Source organism: Anabrus simplex, chromosome 1, assembly GCF_040414725.1.
Source record: "Anabrus simplex isolate iqAnaSimp1 chromosome 1, ASM4041472v1, whole genome shotgun sequence".
NCBI classification, from domain to species: domain Eukaryota; kingdom Metazoa; phylum Arthropoda; class Insecta; order Orthoptera; family Tettigoniidae; genus Anabrus; species Anabrus simplex.
Genome location: NC_090265.1, coordinates 1438912766 through 1438929879, shown reverse-complemented (window position 1 = coordinate 1438929879; position 17114 = coordinate 1438912766). Strand labels below are relative to the sequence as shown.

The window sequence follows — 17114 nt, the reverse complement described above, 5'->3', positions numbered from 1 at the left end:
AGAATTGGTTAAGGTTTGTAAAACTTGTCTGATTAGCAAGCCCCCATTATCTACCAAAGTAGGGTTGTTGTCATCGCACCAAACTTCTCACCCCATGGAGCGATTGTACGTTGATTGTGTGGGACCCTTCCCGCAATCAAATGGGAACGGAAATAAATTCATCCTTGTGTGTGTGGATGATTTTATCTGATTTTCATGGTTGTTTCCTACTAGAATTGCCACTGCACAAAGTACTATTACTTGCCTCAATTCTATATTTTCATCTTTTGGACCATATCAGTATATTGTTTTCGATAACGCTAAGGCTTTTACTTCCAACCTATTTCGTATGTTCTGTTTCGATCCCTCTATCTCACACGTCACAACTTCTCTCACTGAGTGGGTTAATGAAAATCTTCGATCAACACTTATTGAATTCCATCACCAAGATAATTCTCGTTGAGATACTTCGTTGCTTTGGTTATCTTTAGCTTTTAATTCAGCCGTTCACGAATCCCAAAGGTTCTCGCCAATTTCTCTAATTCAAGTTCGTTCCAAACACTCCATTGTCAAATTTGTGGTCTATCAATGAGCTCTTATCAGGGACAATAGATTCAGAGAATATCTGGGATCTATGGCGGAACGATAGGAATAATCTTAAGGCCTCTTATGAGAGAGTAAAAATGAGGTGTGACCGTGGACGAAAACCCACCAATTTAAACATTTGAGATCAGGTCATGGTTAAAAACTTTGTTTCCGCCGGCAAACCAAAACAGAAAAGAGAATCCTGAGGAAAATTACGGGACCTATTTGGGAGAATGGCATATACAAGGAGACCAGAACAAGATTGATACAAATAAGAAAAATAGGTGTCCGCCTCTGTGGTGTAGTGGTTAGTGTGATTAGTTGCCACACCTGGACGCCCGAGTTTGATTCCCGGCTCTGGCACCAAATTTGAAAAGTGGTACTAGGGTTGGAACGGGGTCCACTCAGCCTCGGGAGGTCAAATGAGTAGAGGTGGGTTGGATTCCCACCTCAGCGATCCTGGAAGTGGATTTTCGTGGTTTCGCACTTCTCCTCCAGGCAAATGCCGGAATGGTACCTAACTTAAGGCCATGGCCGCTTCCTTCCCTCTTCCTTGTCTATCCCTTCCAATCTTTCCATCCCCTCACAAGGCCCCTATTCAGCATAGCAGGTGAGGCCGCCTGGGCGACGTACTGGTCATTCTCTCCAGTTGTATCCCCCGACCCAATGTCTCACGCTCCAGGTCACTGCCCTGAGGTGGTACAGGTGGGATCCTTCGCTGAGTCTGACAAAAAACCCTAGAAGGTAAAGAGATTAAGAAAGGAGGAAGATCATTCTTTTGTAAAAATATGATGAATATTCTTTGGTCACCTATACAGAATGGAGACATATTAACAAAAGCAAATTTTTATACCTTATGCAAATAAAAATCTAAACCAGCACATTTCAAAGTAGCCGAAGAATATTTGGAACTACTCAAATTAAAAAAAAAGAATAAATTACAAATGCAAAAGAATTTAGGAAAGCAACATTTGATGGTATATTTCCAGAGAAAGCCAAGAAAAAAATCAGGCAATAAATGGACGGAAGAAAGAAAACGACAACACCCAGAACGGGCGAAAAATTTTGGGAAGGCGAGAAGAAAAACATTGTTTCATGTGGTCCTAAGTGGCCTAATTGAATGCGTGTTGAATGAAAGCTATATTAGTGTGTAATATTCTATTTTCTCAAACGTTTCAATGAAATTCCTTCTATGATGAAATTGAATGAGCAGTATATTTTTCACCCTTGGTACATACTATCACCTCAGACGGGATCTAAACGGTGTTCATCTCTCTGCTTCAGATATACCGCGGTGTTGTTGAATTCTTTGAGGCAGTTGAATTTTGAATCGTTCCCACATTGTGATTGCTACTGTGTCCTTCAATGAGAAGAGCCAAGCACATCTTGACGACGACTGGATCATCTCAGAAGTTTTCTCCACCGTGACAACCGGACTGGGGAGAACTCATTTCTTCCACCTGAGCTCTTATAAAGGAAACATCATTCTTGTACATTGTCTGTAACAAGGCACTTCAAACTTTTTCATATCTGCTTCTCTGCACTCCACGTTCATGTATTAGGCCAAGCCTACGAGCATTTGAGAGTCAAAGTTGGGAGGGGGGCTTAAATTTGCATAGTCCACGGGCGTAATTTCATCCCAGACACTGTAATATGGTAAAAGAAAAAGTTTGTAACATGGGAGCTATCTTACTTGTAAATGGTTGAGGAGGGACCACGAGAACAAAACAAATTCCTACTTGACACTTGGGCGAGCAAACAGCTGATACGACAGATAAAACTTTACTAAAACAATACTCACCACGTACATTAACACACTTCTATCTTATCTTAAGGTGGCACTAACTCAAGTTTGGACGGAATAATATCACAATTCACTGTATGCCACGGATTCACAGTAAGGCTGATTTTAATTTTTTAATGATTTAGTTTTCCTGAAAAACATAAAATATATCATATTGTTAATATTTCGCAGACTTTTTTCCATGTATATTTATCACAATTTTTATTTTCATCAGAATAAGGTGCTGGAGCCTCCGTGGCTCAGGCGGCAGCGCGCCGGCCTCTCACCACTGGGTTCCGTGGTTCAAATCAAAGTCACTCCACGTGAGATTTGTGCTGGACAAAGTGGAGGCGGGACAGGTTTTTCTCCGGGTAATCTGGTTTTCCCTGTCATATTTCATTCCAGCAACACTCTCCAATATCATTTAATTTCATCTGTCATTCATTAAACATTGCCCCAGAGGAGTGCGACAGGCTTCGGCAGCCGGCAAAATTCCTATCCTCGCTGCTAGATGGGGGCTTCATTCATTCCATTCCTGAACCGGTCGAATGACTGGAAACAGGCTGTGGATTTTCATTTTCATCAGAATAAGGTACACCTTCTCCGAAACTACAGCAACCATGAACTTAGGATTATTAGATTGTGTTTATTGGTGATGAGTATTAATAGTTGCATTGTTCATACAACTTGAGAAGAAAATTAACAACATAGATGCTTTTCATACTAATGACGTTTCTGAAGAAAAAAGAAACATTAGACTGTTTTGTTGGGTTGTAATGCGCACATTCTTCTCCGCGTGTGCCTAATTTGAAATACGCTACTTTAATTGTTAGCTCATAAATATACCTTTTATTGCAGATAAAGGCTTAGGAATTCATTCATGTATTATGTAGGCAAGAGTGAGAGATTTTTTCTTCCAGGATACCACTGTATCTTGTAAAATAAGCTTGATCTGTGTATACATTTTCATTGCAATTGAACCAGCCTTTCTGATAATTGGAGCATATTATCGAAACAAGAACAGTCTGAAACGGTTAGTAAGTGCGATTTTGATCGCGAATAAAGTTGAGAAATTCAAGTACAAGGACAAGTTTACATAAACTGTAATAGGACAGTCATTGCAATAGTAGGCTTACGAGTTATGAGATCTGTGTTGTACTTAATTCCTCGTGCTTTATTTATTTTACCTCTAGGCCTACACTCACTGTCACAAAAACCGAGCGGACTTTTGTATGGAATCTTCAACATCATACTTTACATATATATGGTCCCTCTCTACGGTATTTCGTAATACAATATTTGTTACTCTTAAACCTCTGTTCTCGTTTCTCGGATATGTTCTGACATTACGATCTCACGTTGCATTCGTATGTCAGAGGACCTTTGTTCTAGTTTGTCGGATATGTTCTGACATTACGATCTCACGTTGCATTCGTATGTCAGAGGACCTTTGTTCTCGTTTGTCGGATATGTTCTGACATTACGATCTCATGCTGCATTCGTATTGTACCGGTTACGACCTGTACATGTCGTATTTTTTGGCTATTAATTGTACTTCATCATCACGCAATACGTTCAGAGCGAACTTGATTTGTTTGCGTTCGGAGGAGCGAGCTGACGAGTCAGCGACAGCTGTGTGTGTGACGTAGCTGCAGGGACAATATAGTCTACCCGCCTGACGCCACGTGTAGCCTGCATGGCCAGGTTTGTTCTAAATATGAACGTCACGCCTTCGCGAACATTCGATTGAAAAAATTAAAACTTCTGTAATAATTATCGCAGCGACTTGAGCTATACGTCATTTTGAAGAGGTTAACATGAACGTCTCAAATTGTAAATCTCAAGTAAATCCGTCGAGGGATTCGCGAGATAATCAGCCTCAAGGGATCACGTTATCTGATGACGTAGGAGCCCCAAACTGAATATAAGGAGAGCTCACTTTACCCAGATCAGGCAGTCAACCGAGGAGCCAATCAGGAGAGGACCTCAGCGGGTAGCGGCAGACAGGTGAGACTAAAACGTCCCCCTCAGCAGCTCTTGCAGTGTTTCCGCTGTCTGAGGTGGGGCCACCATCAAGTTAGCTGTGGACTCCAAGTGAAGTGCAACCGCTGTGGTGGTGATCACCACTACACGGCCTGCACAACACTTAAGGAGGCGCCGGTGTGCGCCAATTGCGCGGGAGGCCATCCGGCCTCCCACCGCAGTTGCCCAGTCTACAGGGCCATGGCGCGGGCAGAGAGGAGGGAGGCCCGGCGCCATGACCCACCCCCTTCCAGGAGGCCCCCGCCTCGGCGGGCTTGGCCTCACTCTCCGGGATCGGAGACTGGGTACGAGGTACCCCAAGGAGGTGGAGCTGTGCGACAGGCCCTAGTGGTACTCGACGCATGGCTCCGCAGCCGGCAAGGACCGTGCTAGTCACAGCAGTGCCCAGACGGACTGATCCCCAGACGATGGAATGGCAAGGAATTGGTTTATGTTCTATGCATGTTACCTGTTCCTAACTAACACAACCTCTGGTCTTTTTCCAGCCCACATCCTTGCATGTGCTATCAAAAGATGTCAGGTTTTACATGTAGGCTCTTTCTTCTTTCTGCCTATGTGGTTTTTCCCTGACCCTTCAATACCATACTTCAATACCATATACCTAACACAAACTCTTGCCGTGGTAGCGAGTCTGACTCGGAAACCGGCAGATACTCCTTGTATCACTTCCCACTCCTCCCTGCTATCTCTTTCTTCTTCTTAGAAATAATAGCATGTCGGAGGCCATGTAGATTGAGTCGATGGTCACGCGGGGGGAGCGGGCTTCGGCCCCCCCCCGAAAAAAATAAAAAACCCCAGATCAGACAGTCATAGCTGAGTGTTCAGCCTGACTCTCCACGCTGCAGTGTTCGTCGAAGTGCTGACAGTGTCTACCTTCGAATATTCAAAGTCTTCATGTGGGACTTAAACTCTGACAGTCGTGTTGAAGTTATAAATTGTGCGCGTGTGAACTCTAATGTATAAGAAAGTCTTTATAATGAACACTGAGTCTATCAGTTAAGTAGAACTTACAAATTTTGCGTATGTTGGAACTCTAATTATGACAAGTCATGGTGACAACAGTTGAGTTGAACTTACATTCTGTGCGCTTGTAGAAACTTCTCGATATAACTTACTTTCATTCTTGTAGAACTGAGTTAACTACCACGTTGCCTGTGTGAAACATAGTCTCTGGGCCAACATTATTGATGTAAAAGTGACACTTCTGCGATATATTTCTTTTTAAATCTCAGTCAGCAGAACTAAATCTCTGAACACATATTAATTTCAGTGTAACACTACCACATTATACTATTAACTGTAACATTTTGTTAAATCTCAGTCAGCATAATTCCATTTATAAACTAGGGAGTGTATGAAAGTGTTCGAACTTTCACATGAATCTTAACGCAGGTGATGACCATAATCGTGTGTTACGACACCGAGGTTTCACTCCGAACTCAAACTGTGTTCTTTATCCAATTCAAACAAAATTGTGTATTATTTCTTCTGAACAGTGTGTAAGGTATTTGTGTTTGACTAACAGCAGTAGCTTTGATAAACTCTCGAACAGTCACCTATTTTTTTATGTGCGCCTAACAACGAACTGTGCTTTTCATTTCAACCTTAGTTCTTCGTCAATGTGTTTAGTATTGTTTCATGACTGACAGCAGTGTCTTTGATAAACTCTAGAGCAGTCATACATTTCTTTCAATGTCAAGTGCTACTTTATTTAGTGGAAAATCACCACGAACTGTGCCAAATACGTGAACAATTTTCAGTTTCATTATTTATACTCACGAACTGTGCTTAATTTTCTCCCAATCACGATGCTACCCGCATCTTCATCTTTAGCGAACTTATAAATTCTGTCTGCAAGATTAAGAGTGAATTCGACTGCATATCACAACCACATTAAATGAAACAGTGCTGTTAAACCAAAGTGTCGGGGGACTGTGTAATTCTGGACACTCGAAGGTATGTGACGAGTGATTACCCCGCAACATCGTCGGAGATCGTCGGAGAACGTCGTACAACGTCAGAGATCGTCCATAACGTCGGAAGTTCGAGACTCAAACCCATATCAAACCGATCAGGATCTTCCGGACTTATCTCAACGTAATATTGGCAACTTCCAGAACGTGTTCCAGCCCCGTTCAGCCTGGTGAACTGGGAGCACGGGTCATCAAAAGACGATGTTGAAGACTATCAACAGTAAGGTGATGTGCATTTTGAAATGCACTTTCTGAATAAAAAAACTATTATTCAATTTATATAAATTTTTCTTGTAGATAGGACCCTGCTTCTTGTACCAAGCCCTAGCTAGAAATCACCCACTTTTGCCCTGAGAATAACTTCATGCTAACTTTAAAATTAATTCATAAAGTCGGGTTATTTTACTGGTACAGTATGTCAGAGGACCTTTGTTCTCGTTTGTCGGGTATGTTCTGACATTACGATCTCATGCTGCATTCGTATGTCTGAGGACGTTTGTTCTCGTTTGTCAGGTATGTTCTGACATTACGATCTCATGCTGCATTCGTATGTCAGAGGACCTTTTTCTCGTTTGTCGGATATCTTCTGACATTACGATCTCATGCTGCGTTCGTATGTCAGAGGACCTCTGACTTATATTCCATCCTAAAGGTGGCAATAGACTTTGCGTGATCCGCGCAAGCCACATCATGACATATGTTCGGTTTTCGGATATGAATAAATGAAACAAGTGACTGCACGTTTCATGGCGAACAACTACAGTATTTAGCGCTTGTATATTCATCTTGGGTCGTGGAGATAACACGCCGAGCAGTTGTGTCGTGGCTTGTGTTCGGCTGTCTACAATGTAGATTACAGGGACACAATTGCTGCTGGAGCTGCTGCTACATACAGTATTTAGTTGTATCATGGGGAATTTTCTACTATTTAAGAAGAACAAGAAATGGCAGTGGGTGATTTCTCTTTTACAATGAAGGGCAAGGTGATCTCGTAACTATTGCTCTTTGCATTGGAATATACTTGCCTCTTCTCCTCCACTGCCAAAAATCAAGGATTGTTTTACTTTCTGTGACAGTTTACTAAGCATTGACATCAAGGTATTTCTTCGCCTTAATCTGTTTATCAGAAAACTGTTTACCATCTTTTTCTAATCGCGCCTTTAGTGTCTCCCAAATTACTGCTTCTTGTTCATAAAATTTAACGAAATTTAAAATATCATCCTTTAACCACTCCATTCAAACCAATAAATCCACTATCTAATAAAGATTACTCCCTTGCACCAACATCAGGCAACAAATGCTTGACTTGCTCATGTAGATACTTGGGAATGGCACAGGTCAGCGCACGTATACTGCAATAAGCAGGAGCCTTGCGTAGCCGGTACGCCGAGTCCATTTGAGATTCGCCTTAAGTCCACTTTCAGACTGATCCGACGGATCTGATTTGTCGAAGCACGATCCGCACCGCGCCAGGCGTGTTTTAACACAATTCTTTGCTAATGACGTCAGTTATGGCGTAACACGTGCCGAGCCACACGCCGTCTATTGCTGCCTTAAGAATAGCGAGCGTTCGGGACAGTATTTAAACTTTTAGTAAAGCTTAGACAATACTACGTCTACAGAGTAACAGAGTAATGGAGTTTCTGTAACAAGAAGAGCAGCCAATGAACGGAAAACTACACTTCCACTTGATCTAAGTGCGCACTCAGGTGATTACAACGGACTGTACTGAGTATTGTGACAGAACAAGTAAGGATGTAGAGTAACTCACTTCTTTCAGACACCTTACATTAAACTAGAGTTTCACTTTGTGAAGTGCTGATCAGTGAGTAGAAGTGAACAACAGGTGATGTTGGTGATTATTGCTTTAAGAGGTAGTACAACTGGTCAACCAACTTCTCTTAACACTAATAGGTCCAAAATTCCAAACATGTATCCACAAAATAAAGAAAAGGGATGTGAAAGCCGAGAAAATGAAAGACTCCCTAAGCCCTGCAAATCTGATATTGTCCGGGTTGGAAGAGAACAAGAGTTGGCCGTGAGAGGTCGGATAGGATAGGTGAAAGAAAGCAAGAAGTCCAGCACAAGTAAGTGGGAGTAATACCAGACTTAGCTAGTGGCCTAGTGGTCGCCAACCCACGCTCCTTAATTGTGAGCCCCCCGTAGTCTCCCTTTTAATCACATCTTACAACAGGCAATGGGCACCGTCGTCCCTCTGTGTTGGTGGTGGGTACGGTAGAATAACATCTACGGTAGCCTCTGCCTGTCGTAAGTGGTAACTAAAAGGGGGCCCAGGAGATCTGAATTAGGTAGCGTGGTTTGGTAACGAAGGTGCCCTTAGCTGAGTTCTGACATTGCTTCCACTTACCTGTGCCAGGCTCCTCACTTTCATCTATCTTATCCGACCTCCCTAGGTCTACTCTTATTCTTTTCCGACCCCAACGATATTAGGGCATTCGAGGTCTAGGGAATGTCATTTTCACATCCTTCTTTGTCCTTGTCTTACTTTGGCCGATCTCTTCATTTTTCGAAGTGTCGGATGCCTTCCTTTTTTCTCTCTGTTTAGTGGTTAATAGGGGATGGTTGTCTAGTTGTACTTCCTCTTAAAACAATGATCACCGGGCGAATTGGCCGCGCGGTTAGGAGCGCACGGCTGTGAGCTCGCATCCGGGAGATAGTGGGTTCGAACCCCACTGTCGGCAGCCCTGACGATGGTTTTCCGTGGTTTCCCAATTTCACACCAGGCTGTAGGGGCCTACCTTAATTAAAGCCACCGCCGCTTCCTTCCCATTCCTAGGCCTTTCCTGTCCCATCGTCGCCATAAGACCTATCTGTGTCGGTGCGACGTAAAGCAACTAGCAAAAACAAAATCACCACCACCATCGCCACTGGACACCGTCGTTGTATTCTATGCCATTACCCACAGGTGAGAAATGCGAATAAGGGAAGTATACCTAAAAATTCTACATTTACACTACTTTACCGGTCCCACGGTCTAGGGATTGCAAGCTTACATGTTACCTGCAGGCTTTGGGTTCGATTCCCGACCAGGTCAAAGGTTTTCACCTGGATTTGAGGCCTGGTTCGAGGTTCACAGGCCACGAGTGAGCAATTAAGGAGCTATCTGACGGTGAGATAGCTGGTCCGGTCTAGAAAGCCAAGAACAACAGCGGGGAGAATTATTCGTCACGCCAACCACACGTCACATCGTAATCCAGACTGAGCAGCGGTCACTTGGTAGGCCAAGGTCTATCGTGGCTATATCACCGAAGGTTCTTTAAATGTAATTATTCTTTCACTTTGAGTTTACTATTAAACAATTGAGGAGTGTCTATTCAAAAGGCGCTATTTCCACCCTGAGAAAATTGTGGGAATATGCAAGGAAACGTATAATAAAAGGCACATGGAACGTACCACTTATTGGGTGTGGTAGGCTTACTACTTTGAAGGAATCTGAGTTGCTCATGGCTATCGATAGTATTCAACTACTACTGAAATGCATATGGACGAAATACTTAAAAAGAAAATGAAGTGGTAATAGCACCTTTTGAACAGACACTCCAATTATCCTTAATCATAGATTGCAAAGAATCGATACTTTTTCAGAAGAACTAATACGAGTAAAGTTATGTAACCTAGCCTCTCCTCATAGGGAATGGAGCGTGATTTAAAGAAATTCAGTTGAGTTATGTCGTTCTAGAAACACTGATAAGATTTTCATTTTTTGTAACCTCGGAGAAAAATGAGACAGAGGGTGTTAGCTCTACCAAGCGAATCGGCAACGCAGTTTGAGCCACACAGCTGTGAGCTTGCATTCGGGAGATGTCAGTTTCAAATCCCACCATCAGCGCACCTAAAAATGGTTTATCATGGTTTCGCATTTTTACAGGAGGCAAATATTGCTTCTGTACCTTAATTAAAGCTACGGCCTTTATCTTCACAACCATATCCCTTTCCTATCCTTGCATCGCCAACAACGTTAAAACTCTAGCAAATGTGAAAGTGATTATTTCTCTGCCCGGCCACCTTTTCAACTTGTACTTATTTCCATTGTAAGATGAGTGCTCTCCAGGGCCAGAAATGGAAATATCTTTTCTATTTTTTTAACTTCCTGACGGGGAGTTGAACCCATATCCTTCCGGGTGAATGGAACAATGCCATTGTATATAGTACGCCGTTACTCTCTTAGAAAAAGCAACCCTTACTACTACTACTACTATTACTACTCCTGCTACTACTACTACTACTATCGTGGCTTTAGTTCCTAAGTTTATAGAGGACGAGCTTGGCAGTCACAACGAGAGGACGTACGTGCTTTCTTTCGCTGACTCATCTCTCCTCGCCAGGCGATCTGTACTTTCCAAGTACTAGTCAGACAGCTGTACTTGTTGGTACACTTCCGAAGGAGCTTTGTCTGAGCTGCAGCACTTCTCAGTGCTCGCTTTTTTCTTCAGGAGCTTTATTTCAGGAGGACCAGGATGACTACGGCCGACATCTGGACTGCGGCGGACAACTGGACTACGGCGGACAACAGGACGACTACATCGGACAACGTGACGAAGCCGTACCCCTTTAGGGACGGGTGTGACCCCCCCCCCCCCTAACGGCTTCGTGTTCCAAGAGAGCTGTGCAACCCCGGTGAACCCGGCTCTCCTCGTGTACTATAGGCTGGGTAAGGACGCAGCCGCTGAGCGGGACATGGTCCTGCACAAGATGCACCACCCCCGACCAAGGGGACCAGGATCTCTCCTACGCAGCACGTCGAGAACTTACTCCCTGGAGGCTTAATCATCAGGGACCACATGCAGGAGCGTCTGGACAATATCGCGAGGGATATCTCTCCGAAATACCAGGTAATCCGGCTACCAGGGAGAGACGAGGCACCAGGGATGTTCGACGCCTTCCGATGGAGGACTTTTACCAGCACGGCCGCCACCCAGACGGCCAAGAAGGACCGATGAACGAAGAATAACGCGATTAATACCAAATTAGTCCTCCCGTACACGCCGGAGATCAGTGACGCCACCACGGGGGTGGATCATGCCGCCACTTGGCGCCGCGACTGTGCGACCCAGGCTGAGCGGTTCGTCACTGCATAATGGACGCAGACCGCTCCTCCAAGAACCGCCTCCGCGAGGTGGACGCAGACCAAGGCCTACCAGGAAGGGCCTACCACCAGGGCGCAATCCAAGAAGGCGCTCCAGATGGCGGACGGCAGCACGGCAGTAGAGGACGACGCCCCCTGGCGTTCGGAGGCAGCTACACAGGCCTGACCTGCCAACGAGTCTGGCATGTTGCAGACATTGATGTGCGCCCCACATGACAGGGAACGCAATCAGGTGTCGGCAGCCAGCCAGGAGGAGGGAGAAGCCGACGTCGCAGCGGGGCCACCCGCTATCCCGGGGTCACCAGGCAGGGAGGAGGGCCACCAGGATGAGGCCTCTTCCCCAGCCGAGAATAGACCGCCCCAGCCGGAAAGCAGGCGCCGCCCCCGTATCAGGAAGAGGAAGAAGACGCCGCCAGCCCACCAGGAGAGGGCCACCTAACCGCAGCCCTGGACTGTTCCCAGGACAGCAGTGGGCCAATGAGCCAACCAGGAGAGGACCTCAGCGGGAACGACAGTCAGGTGAGATCGAAACGCCCCCTTCAGCAGCTCTTGCAGTGTTTCCGCTGTTTGAGGTGGGGCCACCGTCAGGATAGGCGTGGGTTCTTAGTGAGGTGCAACCGTTCTGGAGGTGATCACCACTACACGGTATGCGCAGCACTTAAAGAGACGCCTGTGTGTGCCAACTGCGTGGGGGGCTACCCCGCCTCTCATCGCAGTTGCCCTGTCTACCGGGCCATAGCGTGGGTAGAGAGGAAGGAGGCCCGGCGTCATGATCCACCCCCATCCAGGAGGCCCCCGCCGAGGCGGACTTGGCCTCATTCTCTGGGATCGGAGACTGGGTACGAGAGACCCCAAGGAGGTGGCGGTGTGCGGCGGGCCCTAGTGGTACTTGACGCATGGTTCCGCAACCGGCAAGGCCCGCCTTAGACACGGCAGTGCAGAGACGGACTGTTCCCGTAATAACCGGCAAGGCCCGCCTTAGACACGGCAGTGCCGAGACGGACTGTTCCTCTAATAACTGGAATGGCGAGATTATGGCTTATGGCTGGTGCACGATACCTTTTCTCAACTAACAAAAACACCTGGACCTACCTAGAAACCACATCCTTTTGCATGTGCTATCAAAATCTGTCAGCTTTTGCATGTAGGCTCTTTCTTTTTCCGCTTATGTGGTTTTCCCTGACCCTTGATACCACCACATACCTAACACAAACTCTGGCCTTGGTAGTGAGTCTAACTCGGAAACGGGCAGATACTCCTTGTACTTCCCACTCTTCCCTGCTATCTCTTTTCTTCTTAGAAATAATAGCATGTCGGAGACAATGTAGATTGAGTCAATTGCCACGCGGGGGAGCGGGTATCGCCCCCTCCCCCGAATGAATAAAATCTAAGTTTATAGACCTTCTGAAGGTGTTGGCATTTGGACGGCTAAATTACCGACTTGACGTTCCCACAGTGTTGCCATCCAGTAGCGAAAACAAGTTGCGTTTTGTCGCACCGACACTGATAGGTCATGTGGCGACGATGGGACAGGAAAGGGCTAGTATTGGCAAGGAAGTGGCCGTGGCCTTGATTAAGGTACAACCCCAGCATTTGGCTGGTGTGAAAATGGAAAACCACGGAATACCATCTTCAGGGCTGCCGAGAGTGGGGTTCGAAGCCACTATCTCCCAAATACTGGATACGAGCCGCACTTAAGCGACTGTAGCTACCGAGCTCGGTCAGTAGAGAAAATGGAACTATATCGGACGAGTAAGGTAAGTTGTTAAATTTTGTGAATGGACGCTGAATGCACCATCAGAGATATGCACCTCATCCAGATAAAATATTAATATGTTGGTCCTTTCTTTGATTTTGGGATAGAATCCACAGTTTTGAGACATGAGTATGACTCTCTCTCTCTCAGATCCACTTATGCGTAGGTCTTCTGCTAAGACATCTGTTTCCAGCAAACCTACGGATGAATCCACTGTGAGTTGAAAATGCTGGTAACAGTTACAAACTAGGGGGAGAAGAGCGGAACTTGATGCGTTGTTTAGATACGACAGATTCAATTTAATACCCATCCATGGCTGTGCCATTCCAAAAACTTGGTTATTAAATAAAAAATGTAAACACACGTGGCATATGTGTGTTGAACGTTTTGACAAAAATAGGAGGGCAGGAAGCGAAGGAACAGTATCTGACGCAGCTGTAACCGACTTTGTTTTCATTCCGGTTGTTCATTGACTTATGGCTCCCTATATGGATCAGTGGTAGAGCCTCGGCCTCCGCATTCCAACATCGCAGGTTTAAACCTGGGAGAGGTAGACGGATGTTTGAAGGACGGAAAGGTCACGCACTGTACAGTTGTGATGGCGCTAGAACCAGAACTGTAGCTTAACTCTTTTCCAACTGAACGAATATGATCTAGGCCACCTTAGCTCAACTGTCAAGAACATCCGATGCGAAATTGGAAAGTTGTGGTTTCGGATCCCACTGATGTCCGGTAGGCCATTTTTGTTCTATATTTAACGTCCCTTCGATATGTATTACCGAACGAGTTGGCCGTGGGGTTAGGAGTACTCGGCTGTCACCTTGCATTCGGGAGAAGTGGATTCGAACTCCACTGTCGGCAGCCCTGAAGAAGGTCTTCCGTGGTTCCCCATTTTCACATCAGGCAAATGCTGGGGCTGTATCTTAAATGCCACGGCCGCTTCCTACCCACTTCTAGCCCTTTCCTGTCCCATCATCGGCATAAGACCTATCTGTGTAGGTGCGACGTAAAGCCAATCATAAAAATAAAATAAAATGTATATTGTATGGACTGAACATGACCTAATACGTTGGAAGTTTATTTCGAGTGCAATGCGTTCGTGAAAATTAAATCTTCAGTGATCCGGGAGACTATAAAGAACACTAGAGTGTATAAGTTTGCTGTTCGTATATTCGTTAAATCCAGTGCTTACTAATCTGCTGTTCACCTGGCCTGGGCATCGGTTCCCGACTCAGACACGAGCTTAGGACTGATTTGTACAATTGGAGTGGGGTTCATTTGGGTTCCACACATTACTGAATGGAGAGCTGGGTTAACATCCCATTTTGCGTTACCCTGGTAGGGAAATTCGTTATTAGGTAATACTTCACGCACTTCCTATTTGATGTCGGGGAAAGTACGTACAATGTTGACTCGCTGATAGCGCCAGAAAGGTCTAGTCTGAATACGCTATTAGCTGCTAATGGGAAATCTTGTCTGTGGGGGAGTGTTGTGATTGTAGTCAACGGCTTGTCACGAAGGTGTACATGGTTCGAAACCTGACCAACGTCTGTGGGATTTATGAAATGAAAAGTCACGTACGGCATGTACGGTGTGGATTTTAAGTAAATATAGAGATCCCGTGGCTATGATAAAGATCAGAGTACTTTGAAGATGATGTAATATAAAATTAAATAAAAAAATATACAGATATGCACCTTCACATATTTTCTACAGACTATTCGCATTGTAATTCACATAATTTACAAAATTATCACGTTCCAACCTTGAAAAGATCTTTCCGAATTGTAGTAGAAGTGTGACGAAAAATGTCGAGTGACCCTTCCAGCTGATTTATTTTCCTAAGTGCTTGCATGAATCAGGTGGTGTTCGGGACAAGTGCAATATCACGCTCGGCTATAATGAAGCGGTGCCAACAGTTCGCAACTTCACGCAGTGGCCATCATCAGTGTTCATAAAACTATCGAAGCAGACTTATAACTTGGGCCATGAATAGCGAATGATGAACAAGTTTCCAAGCATAACAAAAAAATCACTTCATCTGATTCAAACGCTGTCTAGTATTGTCAATCAATATCAATCTCAATCAATCAATCAATCAATCAATACTGATCTGCATTTAGGGCAGTCGCCCAGGTGGCAGATTCCCTATCTGTTGCTTTCCTAGCCTTTTCCTAAATGATTTCAAAGAAATTGGAAATTTATTGAACGTCTCCCTTGGTAAGTTATTCCAATCCCTAACTCCCCTTTCTATAAAAGGATTTTATTGAGCCAACGGCACGTGGTGTTCCCAAGAGGTCACCCATCCAAGTACTAACCACGCCCAATGTTGCTTAACTGCGGTGATCGGACGAGAACCGGTGTATTAAACATGGCATGGCCGTTGTCGAGTGTTTCACTGTTCCTACAGCTGGAAATTCGAGGGACTGATAATCCCGTTGTTTTGGCCAGAAGCTCTAAGTTAGAGGAAATTATATGTAAGAAACTTTCCAATTATTCTGTTATTCTTCGTAGAATAACGATGGTGTTTGGCACAAATGCAGTGTCACTCTCGGCCATAGTAAAGTGGTGCCAACAGTTGAAACGCGGTCGGTATGGTTAGCATACCCTTGGTACTTCCAGTTTTACGAGGAATTCGAACCACACTTGCATTTGCCAGGATTAGAACCACGGCCACATTTGTGACAAGACTATGACCATGCCATTGGTTCATTGCAGAAAACAGTCTGGCCTATGCCGACGACTTGGTCTTTAATGACAGATTGTGCCGAAAACCTGCAGTCGAATACCTTGGAAATGGAAAATAGGTGCAATACGTATATTATCCCTCAAGCACACGCGCCAAATTTTAGGACGCAGACACACGCGTGGGGGTGCTTTCCACCCCACATATAATTGTATTGTAAAATATGAATTACTGTATTATTTGGAGATTTTAAGATAGATTATATAAGAATGACTCTGTCTACGGGGATCCAGCCAGAAAGATATAAGAGCGGGGAGAGCACAGGAGAGTTATTTGTACATATCACTAGGAAATAAAATGACCTGGAGTGGATTCCACCCCATACGCGTGTGTTTGAGGGTTAAAAAATTTAGCCTTCCCAAGACTAACGTGATATCAGTTGGTAAGAAACCTAAGAGAACTGAATGTCAGCTTGGGAATAGCAAGCTGGGACAGGTAGATAATTCAAGTAATTATGATGTGAATTTTCCCAGGAGGGCTGTAGAGTAAGTGAGATTGAATCAAGGCGTAATAAAGTTAATGCAGTGACCTCGCAGTTGCGATCAACAGTATTCTGGAAGAATTCCGGACGAAACGATTCTTATACCGGTCTGCTTTCAGAAAGATGGGTAGACTCAGGATATCTTATTCATAAGTTAGAAGTAACAGATATAAATGTAGCGAGAACGATCGCTGGTACAGATGCGAACAATGACAGGAGGGTACTCGAAATGAGGAGATAAAGGCTAACTTTGTAATGAACTCGACTGATGAAGCTGTACACATAAACCGGGTTCGGCGGTGAGGTAATTTGAGGCGAATGGAGGAGGATAGCTCACCTAGGAGAATAATCTACTCGGTTATGGAGGGCAAGAGAAGTAGAGGGAGACCAAGACGACGATGGATAGACGAAGTTTGTAATGATTTCAATATAAGGATTACAGAATTAAACGAGGTCACAGAACTAGTTACAAATAGAGGATTGGGGCGGCGTTTAGTAAATTCACAGAGGCTTGAAGGCTGAACGCTGAAAGGAATAACACTGTAATAAAGGTATGTATGTAACTATGTATAATTTTGTGTGGGTATTTCTAGCCTGGTGCAGCCCGTGCAAGGCAGACCTTCCGATGTGGGTAGGCGGCATCTGTCGTGTATAGGAAACT

General features: G+C 44.8%; 1 non-coding gene across 1 annotated transcript; it reads right to left on the bottom strand.

Moving 5' to 3' along the window:
- Positions 1-15495: 15495 nt before the first annotated feature.
- LOC136859382 (5S ribosomal RNA) lies at positions 15496-15614 on the bottom strand. The gene has a single exon (XR_010858992.2). It is a non-coding gene; the product is annotated as a 5S ribosomal RNA (ribosomal RNA).
- Positions 15615-17114: the final 1500 nt, after the last annotated feature.